The 13263-nt window shown below is 44.3% G+C and overlaps 1 non-coding gene across 1 annotated transcript; it reads left to right on the top strand.

The window, feature by feature from the left end:
• Positions 1-1495: 1495 nt before the first annotated feature.
• Trnat-ugu (transfer RNA threonine (anticodon UGU)) lies at positions 1496-1570 on the top strand. The gene has a single exon. It is a non-coding gene; the product is annotated as a tRNA-Thr (tRNA).
• The last annotated feature ends 11693 nt before the right edge of the window (positions 1571-13263 follow it).

The raw sequence follows: 13263 nt of genomic DNA, 5'->3' as shown, positions 1-13263 counted from the left end.
GTGGTGGTACCGTCCCCGCGACTACCTCACTCAATAGCGGAACAAGCTTTTCACTACCGTCTGCAGGATGTTCCCGTGGAAGTTGAAATGGTCGTCGACGTGTACAGTTCATCCGCAGATGTTCCGTTGAATGGCAGATCGAACAGGTAGGTGGTTGTCCAATGTAAGTTACCTGTGCACGACAGCCGCCAATGGCAACATACGAAGGTATATGCTTTTTTAAGTCTACACGTACACTTCGCACCCCGCTGTTAACTTGGTAGCGATATGCACTCGACCATTTTTCATTGGTAACTGACAAAACAGCGCCGTACAGTGACAGAGAACGTGCAATCAGATCATTAGGGCACTCGGGTGGCACATTAAATACCCGGACGGTTCTCACTCCGTATCCCGAAGGCACGATTTGGACATTACTAATACTGCCATCATTATGACGAAAGGTCTCACACCAGCATGCTCCTCAACGAATTTCTCATAAGTGTCACTCGAAATAAATTTGATAAATAACGAGTACTGCACAAAGTCCAACTGGAACGTGTCGACTATATCTTCCGGCAATTTCAGATCCTCAAAAATCCACTCATGGATTTCAAAAGCCGTCGGTCGCAACGCAGCACGATCGAAAACACACTGAACGCTGTTCGCTCTGTTAATCGTCGACATCTTACTTACAACAGTGGTACAGAAACAAACGTTAACAGCGCTCGCACACGCTGCTCAGCTCTCCACCGCAGCATTGCTCGCGACGTAAACACTGGCCCGCGCTACCGCCCGTCACCGCGCGATGTGCACTGGCCGAGTGCCTGAGCACGACTGTGTCCGTGAGCCACCGCGGGGCACAGAGGATAGTGCGTCTGCATGGACTTATCCCTTGCACGCTCCCTGTGAGATCCACATTCCCAACATGTCCACAACACTACATTCGTAGTGCGCCTAATAGATGTTTGCCCATCATACTCATTACTCGTGGCAGATTAATCTACCAAGTCCCGTACGAGTTCGGGCATAGCGTGTGCGTTCGCACAAGAAGGTCAAAGGCCGGGAACCAATATTTTTAACTATATATATGACGGTAGTATCTGTTCCTATGTAAGCAGGAGATCCCGGGTTCGAGTCCCGGTCGGGGCACACATTTTCAACATGTCCCCAATGAAGTATATCAACGCCTGCTTGCAGCTAGGGTGTCTATTTAAATATAATTTCATTTCTAGCAAAGCTGCATGGTCATTGACGGTAACTGTTCTTTCGGGAACAGATACTACCGTCTTATATATAGTTAAAAATATGGGTTCCCGGCCTTTGACCTTCTTGTGCGAACGCACACGCTATGCCCGAACTCGTACGGGACTTGGTAGATTAATCTGCCACGAGTAATGAGTATGATGGGCAAACATCTATTAGGCGCACTACGAATGTAGTGTTGTGGACATGTTGGGAATGTGGATCTCACGGGGAGCGTGCAATAAGTCCCTGCAGACGCACTATCCTCTGTACCCGCGGTGGCTCAGATGGATAGAGCGTCTGCTATGTAAGCAGGAGATCCCGGGTTCGAGTCCCGGTCGGGGCACACATTTTCAACATGTCCCCAATGAAGTATATCATCGCCTGCTTGCAGCTAGGGTGTCTATTTAAATATCATTTCATTTCTAGCAAAGCTGCATGGTCATTGACGGTAACTGTTCTTTCGGGAACAGATACTACCGTTATATATATAGTCATTCAGATGAGTTCTGAAACAACAAAACCCAAAGATTTGTCGACGAAGAGCTTCGTAAATATGAGCTCGCTCCTTGAGAAGCATACGAGTGCTAACACACTACGATACTTGATCCCTCATTTACATGACATCCTCCTCGTCAGGTAACTCCGTGAAATTCGCAATATCTCCATCTGCTACATCGTCATGATCGCTCCAGGTTTAAGTAGGATAATTAACGTGTACGACTTCAAACCGCATAATTAATGCTTCGTGACACTGTATTGATTCGGAACACACACAACGAAACTATTATGAAGAATATTTAACACGCAAATGTTGTTAACATTCACATTTACGAGTCACCGTCTATAGCAGCTTCCAAAATTCATGAACAATATCGTATAATTTCTACCGAAGTTCTTGAAATAAAATCTAGAATACAACCATCAAAACCATTTGTAGTGCGATGTGATGTAAAAATTTAGAATACAACCATCAAAACCAATTATAGAGCGATATGGCGTATATGACTATCCCGTAGTTGAATTCAATTTCCACACAACTGTAATACAATTAATATATTTATTTATCTTAAGAAAAATTAGGAACTAGTACTTGCGTCCCAACCTATAGAACGTGTCTTGTGAATAGAACATAAACAAGAAAGTATCATCAGTGTTGGGGGATCTGATGGATAACTTCATTTTCAGTGAGTTAGTGTGGCTGCAATTTATACATATTTAAAGAATGTGTGACCTACACACGTTTATTGCTTTTGTTCCGTGTCGCTCTTCTTTAGCCAACGAGGCACAGCCCAACCCTTCTGCTCAAAAATGCTCACTTCGCCCCAAAGACAATGCCTTTGCGGGATATCTGCTCACTGGGATGGGAGTGGAAGTTACATAGCATAGTTGCAACTTTAAAAACTATATTTATCGTTGCAGGTGTACTAATACTAGTCAATAAGAAATAATAAAAACTAAGTAAAATAGTGACAATGAATTTCGTTGCAATAACACAGAAAAAGGAAAGGCAGTAGATGAAAAATTCTTCTTGCAGTATTATAACTCTGAATGAGACTCCTCATGTCTATGACATTCCCTCGGAATTACTGTTATGACAAAGCTATTCCACCTGGTATGCACGATACAAGACACAGGAGGAAAAACCTCAGACTACGAGAAGAACTATCTTAGGGAACGCAAGAAATCACTTCTGTTTGACTCGATGACTTTCCGTCAGTTCCTACGAGCTGCAACCTCTCTGACAGGAAATCACGAATCCAATCACATAACTGAGATGATATTCCATAATTAAGCAACTTCACTGCAAGCCTTTCGGAATTCTAGAAATACGGAATCAATTTGAAACCCCTTGTCAAGAGTAGTTAACACTTCGTGCGTGATAAAGAGCTAGTTGTGTTTCACAAGAACGATGTTTTCTAAATCCACGTTGACTGTGGCTCAATAGACCGTTCTCATAATGTTCGAACACAGTATATGTTTCAAAACCCTGCTGCACATAGACTTTAATGATATGGTTCAAAAATGGCTCTAGCTCCAAAAAGGCAAGTGTGCACATGTGAGGGTATTACCTAAATATCAGCTTAATAAACCGCGACTGCAAAATATTAACACCAAATATTTACAGAAGAATAGAAAAACTGGTAGAAGATCAATTTGGGTTACCGAAATATGTAGAAACCTGAGAGGCTGTACTGACCTTAACAACTGTCTTAGGAGTGCGGGCTGTAAAATAACTACGTAGCCTCCGCCTCAGAGTTGCAATATTAATAGTTCTGGCTGGTTTCGTTGTCTAGGGGCTGGGATACGTAGTAGTCGCATTACAGGCCAAATACTGCTGAGTCTACAGTGTACGATAAGAATACACACATGAATCGAATGGTCGAAGGTTTCTATCACTCGGCCATTGCGAATTATGAATGTAACATATAAATTTATAAATGAAAGATTGCTTTTAATAAAATCTGCAGGTAATATCTTAACGACTTTAAATGATGAATACGATAGTAGAAGTCCTTTTATAGAATGCGGTATATTTCTGCAAAACACTTATCGGTGTCAATGGTCCAGCAATGAAATAAAGTATGACTTGAATTACAGGGAAACAATAGATTCCTACCAGACGTAATTAGTTATGAACAACAACACAGCTCGCGAAATATTCACTTCTAAACGCACACTACGTCTTCACTGTAGAAGCCACGGAAATCTCACAAGTGCACATGTCGGCACTACGAAGCGTTTCTATCTGCCGCGACCACGCGCAAATTGCTCCACTGTCCAAGTCTTTCCACCAATTCCGCGTCGGTCACGCCATCGCGTCCAGCTCTTTCCGTGTTCAGTGCCGTACCGTCCAGAACTGCCCCCGTGTACTCTCTCAAAACGATCCTCCTCCACCACTTCCATACAGTCTCACCATTGACGAGCGCTGTGAGTGGCTAGAGCGCTCCCTCCATGTCTCCAAGAGAACGTACTCGCACAAACATATTTAAGCACATTCGATATACTGGATTTACATTTAAATACTTGAAATTAAATAAATATTCCTACGGCTGTACCACAAACACGCTCTAACACACATTATTAGATACATAAACAAATTAAATAAACATATATCAAAGGAATAGAACAAACGGTAGTTCAGCAGGCTAATGTCTCTGTGATCTCTAAAACACAGTAAATATCTAACCAATTTATTCATGAATATTATATACACTCTTGGAAATGGAAAAAAGAACACATCGACACCGGTCTGTCAGACCCACCATACTTGCTCCGGACACTGCGAGAGGGCTGTACAAGCAATGATCACACGCACGGCACAGCGGACACACCAGGAACCGCGGTGTTGGCCGTCGAATGGCGCTAGCTGCGCAGCATTTGTGCACCGCCGCCGTCAGTGTCAGCCAGTTTGCCGTGGCATACGGAGCTCCATCGCGGTCTTTAACACTGGTAGCATGCCGCGACAGCGTGGACGTGAACCGTATGTGCAGTTGACGGACTTTGAGCGAGGGCGTATAGTGGGCATGCGGGAGGCTGGGTGGACGTACCGCCGAATTGCTCAACACGTGGGGCGTGAGGTCTCCACAGTACATCGATGTTGTCGCCAGTGGTCGGCGGAAGGTGCACGTGCCCGTCGACCTGGGACCGGACCGCAGAGACGCACGGATGCACGCCAAGACCGTAGGATCCTACGCAGTGCCGTAGGGGACCGCACCGCCACTTCCCAGCAAATTAGGGACACTGTTGCTCCTGGGGTATCGGCGAGGACCATTCGCAACCGTCTCCATGAAGCTGGGCTACGGTCCCGCACACCATTAGGCCGTCTTCCGCTCACGCCCCAACATCGTGCAGCCCGCCTCCAGTGGTGTCGCGACAGGCGTGAATGGAGGGACGAATGGAGACGTGTCGTCTTCAGCGATGAGAGTCGCTTCTGCCTTGGTGCCAATGATGGTCGTATGCGTGTTTGGCGCCGTGCAGGTGAGCGCCACAATCAGGACTGCATACGACCGAGGCACACAGGGCCAACACCCGGCATCATGGTGTGGCGAGCGATCTCCTACACTGGCCGTACACCACTGGTGATCGTCGAGGGGACACTGAATAGTGCACGGTACATCCAAACCGTCATCGAACCCATCGTTCTATCATTCCTAGACCGGCAAGGGAACTTGCTGTTCCAACAGGACAATGCACGTCCGCATGTATCCCGTGCCACCCAACGTGCTCTAGAAGGTGTAAGTCAACTACCCTGGCCAGCAAGATCTCCGGATCTGTCCCCCATTGAGCATGTTTAGGACTGGATGAAGCGTCGTCTCACGCGGTCTGCACGTCCAGCACGAACGCTGGTCCAACTGAGGCGCCAGGTGGAAATGGCATGGCAAGCCGTTCCACAGGACTACATCCAGCATCTCTACGATCGTCTCCATGGGAGAATAGCAGCCTGCATTGCTGCGAAAGGTGGATATACACTGTACTAGTGCCGACATTGTGCATGCTCTGTTGCCTGTGTCTATGTGCCTGTGGTTCTGTCAGTGTGATCATGTGATGTATCTGACCCCAGGAATGTGTCAATAAAGTTTCCCCTTCCTGGGACAATGAATTCACGGTGTTCTTATTTCAATTTCCAGGAGTATATATATATATATATATATATATATATATATATATATATATATATATATCGGATATAAACAAAGATAAAGGTGAAAAAATATATTTATAAGCATGCTGCTATCGTTTCTTCGTGTAACTGTAGAGTACTTATGACCTGACGTGATCGATAGTAATCGGCCACTTTGACCTCCAATAACTCATGTACTATATAAATTACATGCCTGTAATTCATACCAATTTAGGTTTACACTAATATCATTCTAAAGACACGGCGATCGATAAAATCGGATGAAGCGTTTTTATTTTGGTAATTCGTTGCTGGGTGTTACTTGTATAATTTGTCGTCATGTACTAAACTTTAAACTAATAAATATATTGAAAATCTGATTACACCATCAGAATCGTCGTGCAAATAATAGCAATGTACATGTTTCTTTTTGAGGTATCATGATTCATCTGGCTACTGTTGATTTCTGTACGGACTGTGAAATGTCTGCCATTAAAGTTTCACGAAGTCCGCCATCTCTGGCACTCCTGGCATAGACATCTGCTTCATCGACACAAAGCACCGTCCTCGTCACAGCCGAATTCCCAGCCACGCGGCTGGACCATGCGCTGGGGCTACCCCTCTCGCCCGGCTAACGTTTGGCACGACGTGTTTGCTAACGAGCGCGACCCTGCCTCGCGGCCCGAGCGGTGGCCGACAACTATTTGCAGGGCGCCACAACTCGCCCGTTATTTCACAGGAGACAGCCTGACGAAAGACATACCTACGTTGCAAGCGTGTGTGTTATAGGACGCTTTTGACGAAGTTGACAGGAATGTACTCTTTGAAATTCAGAGGGTATAAAGGAGAAACCATAGTACGTGAAAGGTTATCTACTATTTGTCGAGGAAGTGGAGTGCAATGATGCAAATCGAATGGCATGAATGGGAGATCGATTGACTGGACACATAAGCAGGTTCAAATGGATTTATTTATGCAGTGTGGAAGAGGCTTACATTGGATAGATTAGAACGGAGAGCGACATCAAATTAGCCTGTGGACTGAAGACCACAAAAACAACAACAACGCAAACGTGAGAAAGTTAGGAGCTGTAACTGTTCGCGATCATCTACACCCCATTAAGCTGGGAGCTAGGCTGCGTCCCCCGAAGGCTGCGGCTACCCAGTTTCACGGTGACGGACTAGGATACCATGGCCTCCTCCATTTTCACAGATTTCCACGTCAGTCTGCTTGGGACCTGGTTCTATGCCACACCTCCACTCAATGTAACTCCCTTCTACGCCTTCGCTTGTCGTTTACTCTGTCGTAATCGGCCGATCACAGTTTGCAGCTGTACATAAATGGCTGATTCAGTAAAATAATGATTTAAGATTCCCTTAAGAAGTGGATATTAGCTCGATTTAATAACGCTTTGATAGACATGAAGTAAATTGGATAATAAATAACATTAACTACACGGACCGTCAGATTAATGAGACCATCGCCTATGTTCGACTTCAACATGCAATAATCACTCTTCGTTGGCAGGTGGCAGCGCAAGCTGTTTTGGGTATATGAAGCGTGCCTGGTGGTCGCGAGAAAAAGTCGTTTTCGTAAAGTGGAAACGGAGCGATTTATCTGACACCAAGAAAGACCTGATCATTGACTTTCGACCAGGGTGGAAGTATTTCCGAAGCGACTAACTTTGTAAACTGTTCACGTGTTGCCGTAGTTAAGAGTGTTGCCGTGCATGGCAAAATGGCACTCTCGAAAAACCGAGCGCCAAGTCAACTGTACTGCAACAGTGGGCCATAGATGACAGGGGTGAATGACAGCTGCGGACATGGGTACGGGCGACCAGACGTACAATTTTAAGCAACTGGCCGTCCAGACTAACCAAGCGTATCGTCAACGACCGTTCAGAGAACTTTGCTGCGTGTGAGCTTCATAACAGGCGCTCTGTTCATGCATTCATGCTGACTGCTGTACGTCGCCGACAAAGGCTGGAATTTGCACGCAACTGGTGGTCAACTGAGTGACGATAGGGGGCCTTTTCGGATGAATCACATTTTATGCTCCATAGGACAGAAGGGCAGATACTCTGCAACAGTCAGGGAAGCGTTATGATCGGGGAATATTTTTATGTGGTTGCCTGGGCGGCCTCGTCACTTTCGAAAGCTCGATATGAATGTATTCTCAGCGGTCTCGGGCAGTCCCACTTGTAGCTTGTTTGTCGTCGGTACTATTGCATATACCAGCAGGGCAATCCGTCCTGTCTCACAGCTCTTAGTGAACGTGAGAACTGATTTACTTTCTCGCTTCCCGCGCCCGGGTTCCCGGGTTCGATTCCTGGCGGGGTCAGGGATTTTCTCTGTCTCGTGATGACTGGGTGTTGTGTGATGTCCTTAGGTTAGTTAGGTTTAAGTAGTTCTAAGTTCTAGGGGACTGATGACCACAGCAGTTAAGTCCCATAGTGCTCAGAGCCATTTTTTGAATAACGACAATGAAATGATTACAAATTGCCAAGTCGGTGTTTTAATTCATGAAGAAAATAAGATACATTAAAAAACTGGAATTGTCATGAAGTAAAGCAAAAGAGTTAATACGTTAGTTAAATTAATCAAACAATAACCTGCAAAAAAAAATTTGTACACACAAGCTGGCGGCAGCAAGAACTGACATGTTCTCAGCTCCAAATCAGAAGCGTTTGGGTCCATTTTCGTTGCAAGTTATTCTACCATGATTTCTCCATACGTTTAATAGCAAAATATTTCGAAACACATGACTTCGCAAGTTTCCTCTTCCGTCTGAACATATCAAATACTTTCCTGTGAGACTAGAACTTCACTGTTATTGGTCTAGATTTTGTAGATCCAGGTGGCCTAAGTCCCATTCTATGACTTCTATCACTGTCATTCAGTGTCACCTGCAGGCCTAGCTTCTGACAGACAAGATTCATCACTATTTCGTCTGTATCCTCCGGCAACCCCCACAGTCCGAGATTATGGAGCCTCTGACATTCTTCAAGCTCGTACGATTAATCGCCAAGTTACTGTTCAAGCAATCGTGCCCTGTTCTCAGTTCCCTTTAATGATTTGATCAATGCACAGATCTCACCAGCGGTCAGCTGCAGAGTTTTCTGTATTCTTTCCGTCAATGTTGCAGTGACAGCATCAGTGACAGTCTGGCCAACAAGTCTGAATGTGTCCTGTGCTTTTAGCACAGCACCAACATCAGCCTTGAGCGCAGCGAGCTCACTGATGCTGAACGTTGCGGCCGCAACCCCAGCGTTATTCCCTCGCCGGCACTGACGCAGAGTCGCAAGTGTCCATCAGTGGCATCCTCGTACGTTCCGCACCTGAATGCACCAAACTCCACGTTGCACACGCAAATGTCCCAACTATGCCAGCTCATCTCGACGTGTTGTGTCACATATTTTAAGACAAAGACATCTGTGTAATACTTCTGTGGGAGAATACTAAGTATTCCCAGGAGTTCTTTAAATCTACGTGGCTACCTCTTTGTAAGATAAGGCACACGTAACAGATTAAGGGGTGGATTAGGCGCGTGAATTTGCTCTGATTTATCACCTACTGCGCTACGCACATCCAACAATAACGAAGATAGATCAGTGGAATATATGTCCAAAGAGATCAAATCCATAACAGAATGTGCCAGATATGTATCCTCTACAAAATGTATAAACTAGACTGGTTTGCCGGCTTTGTAGCTGCTCTTTCAAGCCTCCAGTCAACATAGGAGCATGTACCTACGGCCGGTGACACTAACATAAATTCTCTATAGTGAAGTATTTTCAGTATGAAATTCAAGCGGATGCTGTCTCTTTCGAATATATCGCTACTTCAACTTGCTGTTACCCATCATACGGGCAATAATCACTCATAGACATGTTTTTATAAAATTCCCAGAGTAATAGGTACCTGTCAAACATCTGCACCCAATATGTATGGCTATGACATGATTTTCATGACATGCTCACTAGAATGTCAAAGAAACAAACCACAACTTACTGCATATCGACATTTTAAAACCATTAATAATCTGAGCTTGCAACTGAGATGCAAGGAGTAGTTTGGGGGCGCCTTCTATTGCCGTCTTGGGCAAAAATTAAAAACGTCATATATCTACTAAGAATTTTACTCAGCCATATGACAAATATGCTCCCCTAAGACCGGAAAAGTAAGATGTAAATCAGCACCTTGACTAACTGAAGAACTAAAACAGCTCATGAATCTCAGATGCCGCACATCGGTCATGCAAATTACGCCCTACAACTGAAAATTATATTGCTTATAAGTAGAAACGGAACGAAGTTAGTCAAACTATAAGAAATGTTAAACTCAAGCATGCACATACACTAACCGAAAACAAAAGCAGACAAGCCGTCCTATGGTTCAAATGGCTCTAAGCACTATGGGACTTAATATCTGAGCTCATCAGTCTCCTAGACTTAGAACTACTTAAACCTAACTAACCTAAGGGCATTACACACATCCATGTTCGAGGCAGGATTCGATCCTCCGACCGTAGCAGCAGCGCGGTTCCGGACTGAAGCGCCTAGAGTCTCTCGGCCACAGCGGCCGGCCCGTTCTATGAAAAACCAGCCTGGTGTTGCTATAGGTAAAGTAAAAGCTGCTGCTGATCCTATTATCCCACCCGAAGAACTGAACCGATGCCTCACATTACCTACAATCACAACTGAACCTGTAAGTAGGCTGTTTATATTTTCTTAATGGCAAAGTTACGTAGCGCTCTATATGAAAATCACTGGCTGTGCTGTGTGCAGCCTGTGGCTAGTTTGCATTGTTGTCTGCCATTGTAGTGTTAGGCAGCGGCAGCTGGATGTGAACAGTGCGTAGCGTTGCGCAGTTGGAGGTGAGCCGCCAGCAGTGGTGGATGTGAGGAGAGAGATGGCGGAGTTTTGAAATTACATATATTATGACTTGTGATGATATTAAGGTGGCAATAGTGGCGCTCGCTGTACTGCAGTAGTTCGAGTAACGAAGATTTTCATAGATTGTATTTCTGTTCTAACTCGGTCCCTATAATGTGCTGGATTCTTATTGGCAACTATGTAAGCAGGCTGTTTATATTTTCTTATTGGCAACTATGCAAGTAGGCTGTTTATATTTTCTTATTGGCAACTATGTAAGTAGGCTGTTTATGTTTTCTTTATGTAAGTGGGCTGTTTATGCTGCACACAGCACAGCCAGTGATTTTCATATAGAGCGCTACGTAACGTTGCCAATAAGAAAATATAAACAGCCTACTTACAAACCGCACACTCACTGATTACTTCATGGTGGTAAACTATTGCAGCCACGGACAATTCCATAAGCATGTTACTTGCAATACCAGCAAAAAGGCTATCGTACATACGAGATCAGCATCACAGCCCAAATGATGAAGCTTGTTATTGACCCACTGCTGCCCACTATAACAGATATCTTGAACCACTCCTTAACTACAACTGTTTCCCCTAAGGCCAAGAAGCAGCGACTAGTTAAGCCAATAAGTAGGATGGACGTTGCCACAGCACCCTCCGATTACCGACCAATTTCCATTCTTCCTACACTCTCCAAGGCTTTGGAATATATAGCTAACTACCTACCCAACCACAAACAACCTGCTAGACGAAAACGAATCAGGTTTCAGTAAACATCGCAGAACAAAATCAGCCTTAATAAAGGTAACAGGTTACTAGTAACTTGGCCATGGTTGCACCAGCGTTGACTATCATGTGCTTCTTAGACTTCGGCAAAATCTTTAATGTTGTCAGCTTTGACATTTTATTTGCCAAACCTGAATTTCTCGCCAAGTGCTGTGCAGTGGTTTCACTCATACGTGACGTCTCGCCAGCAGTGCGTCATGTCTGGCACCACCTTAATATCGCAATGGAGGTTGGTACTATTGGGTAATATCAAAAGCTCTCCTTCAGCAAAGAGTCTAGGAGAAATAACAGATGGCAACCTGAATAAATTGAGCTGAGCAGTTAACTGCAAAGTGCAAGAAGGCACCGGCATCTCTCCATGCCCTACAAAAATATAAAAATCTATTGCCATTTGATCAGAAAAACTTGTAAAAACACATACACTTCAAATTATTGATTATACCGATGCTATTCTGCAAGGCCTTTCTCAGGAAAGCACATGGCATCAGGAACTGGTTATGAACATCTGTGTTCGTTTTATTTGTGATGTCCGACCGTAGTGGCCGTGCGGTTCTAGGCGCTACAGTCTGGAGCCCAGCGACCGCTACGGTCGCCGGTTCGAATCCTGTCTCGGGCATAGATGTGTGTGATGTCCTTAGGTTAGTTAGGTTTACGTAGTTCTAAGTTCTAGGCGACTGATGACCTCAGAAATTAAGTCCCATAGTGCTCAGAGCCATTGGAACCATTTTTATTGTGATGTTTGATTCCTTGATCGTATTTCACCATCATTATATACAGCTATCCCGGCTGCGTGCAGACAGGCTGAGAGATGTCCATGCCCTGTGTCTTCTAGGCTGTCTTATCAATGAACAAATGAACACAGTCTCTTGTATCTCTCATTATTTTTAGCGTTCTTGTCTGAATAACATGGCAGGAATACCGGTTCCAATCAGAGCAACATCTTTTCTGTCCCACTGCATCGTTCAGTCACACTCTCGAAGTCCTTGTGAGTAGTAGGAACCCGACTCTGGAATAACCTCTTGCATTGTATTAGAGAACGGAATGACAGCTCCAGTTTCATATGACAATTAATGACATCCTTAATGAAGCTTCTGTAATGACTACGATTTTCCCTGTGCGCTTTAGTACCACTGTACATCAATCTTTCGAAACGCATATTCCTCATTTCCCAGTATTCTTTCCTGATGCGGTCTCCTTAAACTGCTTTCCCACACCTATTTTGCACACCTATGAATTCCTTCTATATCTGCCACTGTCATTCTTGTTACTACTGTCGTTATAATTATTAATGTCAGAAGCAGCAGTAGTAAAGATAAAGCCCATATTAACTTCATTAGTTCGGAGTATTATTTACTCACATTGTCTCTATAGTTACTCAGATCACTTTAATAATATTTATCGTATTAAAATATTTATTTCCTAGATAACACTTACGTAAAAAGGATGTTGTACGTCTGAAACCTTTGGCTTATGTAAAAGAGTGTTTGATGGCCCTAATCCGACCACGTTAAATGAACAAGTAAAATAAATAGGTAAATATGCGCAAGACATGGTTAGTCCGAAATGAGTATGTGTGCTCATTGAAACAAGCTTAAAGAATATCTATATCAAGAGACGCAATTCGTGAACAGAAGGAGGAAGTAAAGAGCGAAATAGACCTGCATAAAGCCGATTTCTTTCAGTTGAAACGTTCAAGAGGTTAATTGGTGCGCTCCCTTTAGCTGCGGTCCAAATACGATAGTTA

This window comes from Schistocerca cancellata, chromosome 7 (genome assembly GCF_023864275.1).
Source record: "Schistocerca cancellata isolate TAMUIC-IGC-003103 chromosome 7, iqSchCanc2.1, whole genome shotgun sequence".
Taxonomy (NCBI): domain Eukaryota; kingdom Metazoa; phylum Arthropoda; class Insecta; order Orthoptera; family Acrididae; genus Schistocerca; species Schistocerca cancellata.
This window is presented reverse-complemented; position numbering and strand designations above follow the sequence as displayed.